Consider the following 9,923-nt stretch of genomic DNA (forward strand, 5'->3'; position numbering starts at 1 on the left):
TAACTCTTCCAACAAGTCCTTGCCCTCGTTAGTGGGCTTGACTATTATGTCAGCACCTTCCTTGCCTTTCCCTCGAGGTTCGATGAGGTCACTCTTGCTAAAGGTTGTGACTCACACCCGGTAGTGTTAGGTGTATCCTCTATGCTACATAGTCGGCCTCACACTTGGTCGCCCTTTTGAAGGGTCTTCCCAGGAGGGTTCCCTTACCATATTTAGCACTATTTGGAGGAATATGAAATATGATAGGAAAGCTTTCCGTTTCAATTGTCGCAAGGATTTTGCACTTTCCTATGAGTGCTTGTGGGTGTCCCCCATAAGGGCTAAGAGTTGCACTAGTCGGTGTGAGATCTGGTTGGCCTAGTAGGGTCCATGATTCATAGGTCAAGATATTAAAATCTGCTCCTTCATCAATCACAGCATCGATAGTATGCTCTCTTTTCACGGTGAGTTTGACCCTAAGATAAGCCAGTGGTACTATGTCTTCATCTTCCGGGTCTTGGCTTGTGAATTTAAGTCTTTTGACAAATGCCCTTGAGTCCCCAACTGCATGACCAGTCGTGGATTCTCCACCAATGTCTTGGGTTGTTTGTGCAGTGTTGCTCAAGGTACATCTCTCATCAAGAGTGTCATGTCTAGTCATCTTGGCATTTGTAGCTTGCTGATGTTGCCTTCCGCTCTGACTAGACATGGTCTGAACACAATGTCTTTGTGTTCTCGTGGTGTGGCCTTTTTGCTCTTGATGGCTACATTGGCCCATTGACGTTCTAGGGTCTCTGTTTCTCTCTGTTCGGATATGGGCTTTTGGCTGCTCTTTTGCAAGTGAGAATCCATGCTCGTGTAGAGCCATTACTACACTAGGGTCTAATTTGGAGGACCTGTCACGGTGCGCATTTTCTCTCCAACCTACTTGGGGGAGGTGCGAAGGGGGCAGTCCCCCCGGCCCACAGGGCCGTTACGGTAAAAGCCATGCACAATTTGGAGGACCGTTTATGTCATGCATTTCATGCTCACACACACACCAATATAGCAAGCTATCCTACCCTAGCCTATAGAGCTGACATGCTATCAACTGATAGAGTTGTATCTTGAGGATGAGTCGCCTACATCGGGCCTTTTCAATGGGTCTTTTGGGTGGTCTATTTTCAAGCACTTGGACTATGTCATCTGCCTAGTATGGCATCAAGTCCACTCCAAAAAGATCCTTCTCGCTAGACAAGTTAAAGAGATGTGTGTTTGGTAAATCGTCGGCGATACCCTGTCCAACGGCTTCTCCTATGGATATGCAGGACATGTGGTCAACCATGTTATGTTGTGAGCAGTGGATTTTTCTCGGGAAACATGCTCAAAATTAGGCAAAAAATCAGAATTTCAAGGAAAAATAGAGTTTGTCAAAGACGGCATAGGGAATTGAGTCAATTTTAAGCAACAAGCAACCCACGGGTGCCAAAAAGGCTTTAAAGACCCACCAACTGATAGTTGCAAATTTTTCATAATTTTTTTGTCTGCTGGATTGGATCCCAAAAAGTGTCAAGTAGTGCAGGACCTAAAGACAGTGGACCAAAAATTTACAAATTCAAAATTCGATGCCGAAAACGAGAATGGCGGTGCCCGAAGTGGAGGACCAAGAAAAGACCAAGTCTAAAAAGACTTAAGAGGTGTAGAAGGGTGTGACTCTTGGGAGCTCCCCTTGGGGCCCCCCATAATTTTTTTTCACATGAAGATGGAAGCACCATGGCGAAAGCAGGCAACACATTTTGAGGGAGAGGGGGGCTATGGGGGCTGAAAGCAACCCCCCAATGTGATTATATCAGTGATCTTGTGGCGTCCTACACTCTCCATTGGTGCCTCTCACACGAGAAATGACTGCCCAAATCAGAAGAATCAGATCTAGTCTTTCTCTGTCCTCCCTCTCTCTTCCCTCTATGGGCTGTTCATGTGCACTATCTTGAAGGAGGAATCGGGAAGGAGATTGAAGCAAATGATGATAGAGATTAATGGAGATGCTGAAGCTTGATGTGCAGCATGGAATTGAGAGAAATGGAGGCTTAGTCCGCTGGTCACACAGTTATTTAATGCATCTCGGGGTTCGTAGAAACGCGGTATGACTATTTTTTATGAAGGAAATAAAGCTTTTTTGACATTTTATGATGGAAATGATATTCTTATGTGACGAAAATTTGTTTGAGTGTTGGTTGCACATGTTTAATTTTTGTATATCAGAAATTTTTGATTTCGTAATGATTTACATGTGCTATTTAAATCTTGAAAACCCAAAATGCGATTTTTAAGGGTAAAATGATGGTTTTGTCGTTTTGGGTGGGTGAAATGTGTTCCTATGGGGAAAAATGAAAAATAAAATTAAATTTTAGTATGATAAAATGATTGGTATAAGGAGAATTGGAAAATAATAGTGATTATTGATAAATAAATGCTAGAAAATAGGAAAAAATAGGGAAAAAGTAGAAATACGCTTCATAAAAATAAGAAAAATTATCATGAGTGTTTGTGAATGTATGGTAGTGGCGGAGCATGAGGTTTAGCCTTATTTTGCTTTATTTCTTTGTCAAAATTCATGATTTATCGCTTTTCATATATCAAAATATGGCAAAATGAACACCTATACCTATGCAACAGAAGCACTACCTAAAAATAGGGGATGGGGTATTTGAATGATGTGATTTGGATGCTGATTATTATTGATTTTGTTGATGCATAGCATGATATAAGGTTCGTTGTATTTTAATTAAGAGGATAGTAGCATGAGTGTTGTCTTGGTGCTATCCTTACATTGCTGCAACGAGTTAATAAATGAGCATTGGAAAGTCTGGTTGTGCACGACACATTTTTGATTGAAAATTATGTTTGAGCACGTTAGGATCTCCCACTTTTACATGTCCATATCAACCATGGTATTGGAATATGAAGAACTGGATGCATAGCACATGTTTTTCGTTATGATGACCTACACTTGAGTGTGTGAGACAACCTAATCTGTAGCCTAGTCGATCGTTTTTGGGAATTGTTTGGTAAGGAGACATGGTATCTCTTGGAATATGTTCAAAATGAAAGAGTGGTAAGGGTTGGATGGCGGTTGGAGATTCTAAGGCATTAATCTCCTTAAAGGAGTAGCTTGCTACGTATAAGCGGCAGTGGTTCTAATAACCTAAGTGTCACAAGTGGCCCTTTGATTGCAGGAGGAATTCTTAATACTTCCCTTCTTCCAGTCAATCAAACCACTTCAAGTGGTGGTGTAGTTTTACTTGCACAAACTCCTATTGTCAATCCGGTTGTAGCCATGGCACAACCCATCACAATTCCAACAGGAACACCGGACGCCATTAGGAGCACCTTTGCCCATCTTCCATGGGTTAGCATAAGAAGATGGAGAACTCCATATTAAGAAGTTTCAAACACTCATGTTCAACTATCAAATCCAAGACGAAGGACACCTAATGATATTCAATATGACATTAAAAGGAAGGGCAGTAGTATGGTATCATGGTCTAGAGGCCGGAACCATAACTAGCATTGACCAATTCTTCACGGCCTTTCATAGAGAGTTTGCTCCTGAGAGGGGTGGATAGTATTGGTTGTGTGTCTTGAATATAAAACGCCAAGAGCCAAATGAGAATGTCCAGGACTATTCCAAGAAACTAAAGCAAATTCTTCGTAAACTTAATACTTATATCCCCATTCTCTAGGTGCAGCTTAGTAGTGTTACTTTGGTCGACATTAACACTGCCATTACCCAAGTAGAAGGAGTAGAGTCGTGCTTGCAAGTGGCTTATGCAGCAAGGATAAATTGGAATGGTAACAATTTGGCACTGATCAATGGGAGTCAAGGGGACCCCATGTTAAATGAGAATGGAAGAGGGAGTATCATGCCGACTTTGCTTATGTTACCAGCTCCTCCTAGTCAGACTATGCCTATGGCTAGTTAGATGGGCCCACTAAGTGGTGGAGGCCAAACAACAAACCCAAATGTTGTCCCAGTAGGTTAGCGATCGATTCCCAATCAAGTGGTTAGGCCGATGGGACAACAGACAGACGATCACGGCTATGAGTCGAGTGCCTCTAATGTCCTTGGTAAAGTCAAGGATATGATGAAGCACTACACTGACATGATCAGCGAATAGTATAGACAAATAGTTGTGGATGTCAATTTTCTTAAGAAGCAACAGAATTTGATAGGGAGTCGACGCCCTGAAGAGGGTGCCTCCTCAAGATTCAGTTGTAAGTGGTGTGGTGACCAACATTTCCCTAGGAATTATCTGAATGTTAAATGTGATATTTGCAGGAAGTCTGGCCACTTAGTTGCTACCTATTGGAGTAAGATAAGTTCTCTCCAACAAGGGAGTAAACAACCAGGTCCAGTTAATCATCGCACACAAGGGTTTAATCTCTAGCAAGATGAGGAAACAACTAGGGGGTAGGGAAATATATTCGTTTATGGATTATTTTGCAGGGTATAACCAAATGGCGATTGCTGAGCAAGACAAGCTGAAAACAATGTTTATTATTGTCTTTGATACCTTTGCGTACCATGTGATGGCATTTGGTTTATGTAATGCACTTGGTTCATGGCAAAGAACAGTCAACCAGACCTTTGGTGACATCTCCCCAAAGGAGTTGAAAGTATTTATTGATGATCTAGCGGTAGCCACCATAAGAGAAAGACAATTGATTACTTTGCGACAGCGTTTTGAGCACTGCAGAAAATTCTGCATAGCTCTCAACCCATGCAAGTGCATCTTTGGAGTGCCTTATGGGCTATTGTTAGGTCATGTGGTCAATTCAGTAGGGATCGCGACTGACCCCAAAAAAATCAAGCTCATAGTTGCCATGAGTCCACCATGTACTCCAAAAGAGGTGCATGGCTTTCTGTCATCAGTAGGGTATTATCAAAGGTTTATCAATGCCTTGGCAGAAATAATGTTGCCACTAACAAACCTATTGTTCTTTAACTGTTAGTTTGCATGGAGTGATGCTTGCAAGATATCTTTTGATAATGTGAAGCAGGAGCTTGCCAAAGCACCCATTTTAAAAGTACATAAAAGGGAAAAATGTTTTATATGTTTTCAACAGCAACAATGTATAGTATCAGCTATTGTTTGGCCCAAATTTGGGAGGAAAAGTGGTACCATCCAATAGCCTGTGTTGCTAGGGCATATCGGAAATTAACTACACCTATATGGAGAAGTTGTGCCTTGCGATGGTATTTGCAACCAAAAAGTTTAGGCATTGCATAGTTTATGAGAAGGTGGTATTTTATACGAGTGTAGAAGGGCTTCGATTATTGTTGAATAAGTTACAGCTGCCTGATCATTTAGTAAAGTGGTTAATCACTTTGCAGGAGTTCGACTACGAGATTAAGAGCAAGCCACCAAAGCTACAATGCATTATAGAGTATCTTGTGGATTTCAGGGAGCCAAAAGAGGTCTTGACTGAAGGAAGTGATATGAAAACATTGTTTAATATTGATACATCATCTATTTCCTCCTGGTATGCTGCTATAACGCACTATCTATCTACAAGAGAGACTGGAGCTACTTTATCAAAATTTGAGAAGACGAAAATTAAACAACATGCATTGAAATTTTCCTTGATTGTAGGAACACTATATCGGCAAGATGTTGATGATATTTATTGCCAATGTGTGATGCTTGACAAGGTCCCATTTATCTTGGAGGAGTGCCATGACTCTGCTTGTGGGGGGCACTTTGTTGGACGGTTGACGGCGCAGAAGGCTTTAAGAGCTAGATATTGGTGGCTGTCCATCTTCCAGGATTCCTTTGAGTATGTTAAGAGATGAATACATGTCAAAGACATGACAATAGAGAGAATAGGAAGATCCACTTCCGTCGATTATGGCTACCCTTCCATTTGAGAAGTGGGGTATCGACTTTGTGGATCCTATTACCCCATCATCTACCACTTAGAAGAGATATATTATAGTAGCAACGGATTACTTTACAAAGTGATCAAAAGCACGAGCGAGGAGGCAAGACAATGCAAAAGAGACTGTCAGTTTCCTACTTGAGTAGATCATTTCCCGTTTCGGTCTACCAAAGGAAATAGTATCGGATCATGGAACCAATTTTTTGAATAAGGTGATTAAAAGCTTAACTGAAGCATAGAAAATTAAGCATAAAAAGATGACCCCCTATAATCCGCAAGCAAATGAACAAGTTGAAAGTACCAATAAGCAGCTTGTGGGTATCCTATCCAAGATAATCTCCGAAAAGAAACTGAACTCGGATACAAAATTATATGTGGTGGTATGGGCATATAACATGATGTTTAAACGAGTCACTGGCCACATCCCATTCAAATTAGTTTATGGGGAGGAGTGTGTCTTGCCCTTAGAAATCAAGTTTTCGACCATAAGATTCGCAATCAATCATTCTTTGGGTGATGAGGATGCCCTATTTGAGTGTTTTATGACTATAGCCCACTTGGATGAGCTCAAATTACAGATTTTGTTGCATCAGGAAGTAGCTAAACGTCGGATGAAGTGGCTGCATGATCTAAAAGTGAGGAAATATACCTTTTAAAAAGGACAGTTAGTTCTATACTATGATGTGTATAGGGAGCTATTTTCTGGGAAGAGATGGGATGGCCCTTATTACAAGGTAGTTAGGCTAGGTAAAAATAAGTCCATGGTTTTACTGACTCATCTATAGGGAGTGGAATTTAAAAATAAGGTTAATCTTAATAAGATTAAACCTTATTTTTTTTTAGTATGCTAACGCACTAAATGCATTGCAAGTCCATGCGAGGGCTGATTTAAGACCTGCAGGAGAGCTTAAATTGGTTGATGGGGCGATTAATCCCTTATTTGGAGCACCCATATCTACAGTAAAGATATCATCAAGGGAATCCTATCTGGTAGAGCAAAGGATACAAAGTGATTGAGCAAGAAGACGGTACCTTTGTATGGGAGATCAAAGTTTTCTGCCATCACTTCTTACAAATTTTGACAAGCATCCATGTTGAGTTTAATGAAGAAGGTGGGATGGAGCCATCATTTCATCCTCTAAATATGTTGAATTTTGACTACCATAATTACGAATAGGGGAGTTCCTGATGGCTGGCTGTGTAAACCCATTGTGGATATACACATTATATTTTGATGGAGTGTCCTAGGGCCCTAATAAAAAAGGGAGTGTTGGAGTAGTTATCTGAGATCCCCGATGTAGAGTTACAATGAAATTAGATGTTTATCTTGGGGTAGGATTCACTAACAACATGGCGGAGTATAAAGCCTTGATTATGGAACTGAACATTGCCAAGAAAGGTAGTATTCGACGGTTGTTAGTAAAAGGGGATTCTCAGCTGATCTTAAATCAACACAATGAGACATACACTATCCAGAATCCTATCCTTTGCATGTATTATCGAGCTGCTATAACCCTACTTGATGAATTTGAGAGTGTATCTCTTCAACTGATCCCACATTCTTGGAATCAGTTTGCAGATTCATTAGCCAATTTTGCTTATGAAGAGGACCTCTTCTTCAACTGTGGTCCTAGTCCAGATGTTGCTATTGATCCTGAGATAGGACCTGGTCGATTGTGGGGAATTTTATCAGACCACGCATTATATGGTAGGCGATGGTTGGTATGGGTAATGTAAAGAGTGGCCGAGACCCATCTACCAAGATTATCTTGGACCCATAGGTTGGTTAGACGACATGTTATACGTATCCCTCTTGCTATATATGTAGGAGGGATGGGTCACAACTTGATGCGTTTAGTTTAGGGCTGAGAGCCCTTTTTTTCCCCTTGGAATGGAGTGTATTTTCACATATCTGCATGTTTCCAAAGAAGGATCTATATAAGTTGGTTTGTTTGATCTCATTAGGCCAAGAGGGCCAGTTGCTTTAAGGTTTTAATGTTTGATTTTATTAGGCCAAGAGGGCTAGTCAATTTTGTTGTGTCATGATTGATTTCTTTAGGCCAAGAGGGTTAGTTAATTTGCAGTAAAATGTGCTATTTCTTTAGGCCAAGAGGACCCTATGTCTATTTGGTGCAGGTACATTTAATGGTTTTTGTTTTAGTGATTGCATCATACAGGTTGACGAAGTCACTAGAGGGGAGCCTTTGCTGTGGAGGAGCTTCTTGTGGCCATTCTAGGTGGTTTCATCCCCCTTTCTGAGTCTTTTCCCTTTTCCCTTAAGCAATTAATGATATATGTGTACGTAAGGGGTATTTTCTTTTTGTTTGTCGGGGACCGATAATCAAGGCATTGTGGGAGCTTTTGCTCAACTGCCAAGACCCACTGACAGTTTATTGTTTCAAGCGTTCCAAGCGAGCTCTAATGGCTACCTCTCACATAGCCAATGCGCCCTCGATCCTATGAGTGTAGTGAGCTTACCTTAATGCCGATATGAGTTGCCTCCTCTCTTTCACACTCTGGTAGCTCACATAGCCGACGCGCCCTCGATCCTAAGAGTGTAGTGAGCTTACCTTGATGCCGATATGAGTTGCCTCCTCTCTTTCACACTCCGGTAGCTCCACGATCCTAGATGCTAGCTCAAGCATGCTCAAGCCTCCTCCTTCAAGCTCCAACCGCCATAGCTGCGTGCGTAAGAGAAGGAAAGAGAAGAGAGGAAAAGAGAAGATGGTGAAGTGCTTCACCCCCTTGATCCCTCACTCCCACTCACAATCACTCCCTCTCTCAAGAGCACACACAAGCAATGAGAGGAGAAGAAGAGAAGAAGAGAAGAGCTCTTGTTGGGCACACACCAAAGAATGAGCTTCCATTCACTTTTTGAACTTTATATATACAAACCCTAAAACCCCATGGGCACCCATCCTTTTTTACATGACTCGCCATTGTGGCAAGGTCCCTTTTTCTAATTCCCTCTTTTTGCTTCATGCCCTAGGCCTATATTCGACTATTCTTTTATAGGTGGCACAAGAGGGAGCCTGGTGCTCTTTTACAAGAGTTTTTGGAGTTTTTGAGGCGCCTTTTATTTAAAACTACACTTTTGGCCCCAGCTTAGCTTTGGAGACCGCCTGCGTGTCCTTGCTCCTTTTCCATCTTCTTTTTTGCTTTTTCATTCATCCTTCCACCTTCTCGGCTTGGGGTCAACATTACCCCCCTCCGAGAGACAAGTGCCAGTCCCATGGCACTCTTGTCGACTGTTGGTGTTTTAAGAGGCAGTTGGCGGAGCAGTCATATGAGGGCAGGGCAGCATGTAGACTCGGGTGCTTGTGGAAGCGTGGTAGTAAGGTTGGTTGGAGAAGTAACGGATAGCTAGTGGTTGACGGGGGCCTTCGAAGTCAGTGGGTGAGCATGCTGGTGGTTCTTGGAAGGACAGGGGGTGGTGCTCCACCTAAGGAGGGGGGCGTCTATCTTAGTGTGCAGTGCGAGTGGCTCAGGGTGACAGGTCTAACCATAGGCGAGTGGCCTCCCTAGGTATGTCCTACCCTTGATGGGCCCTAAGCATGAAGTGGGGGAGAAAAAAGGGCTAGGGGGTTAGGAGCGGAGCCGACTGATCGAAACCACCGGGCACGCCTAACTTGAGGACCCCTAGGTGTGGTGATTGTGCTTTATGTGGTGCTGAGTGGTTGTGGAAGTGAGTTGTTTTGTTTATTCCATGCGTAAGGATCCACCTGCGCGGTGTGCTTTTTTTTTGGGTATTATACTAGGAGAACAATAGCCTATACCTAATCTTCCTTGTCTGATTGAGGTGGAGAAGGGGGTCGGATGGACTTGCTCAAAAATTGACGGCTTTGCATGTACCCTTTGAGGTTCATGCAGATGTGGAGAGAGGTGGTGGAGAGGAAGGGATGGTTGCAGCTAGTAAACTGGCTGTCATTCATATCTTCTAGGAGAGTTAGGCAAAAGGAGGGAAGAAGGCTAGCTCTCATCATTAGGCGCGCCATGGTGTAGCTATCAAAAGCATTGGGGTCAAA

Source organism: Lygodium microphyllum, chromosome 12, assembly GCF_053477565.2.
Source record: "Lygodium microphyllum isolate KBCC chromosome 12, Lygodium_microphyllum_v1.1.10, whole genome shotgun sequence".
NCBI lineage: Eukaryota > Viridiplantae > Streptophyta > Polypodiopsida > Schizaeales > Lygodiaceae > Lygodium > Lygodium microphyllum.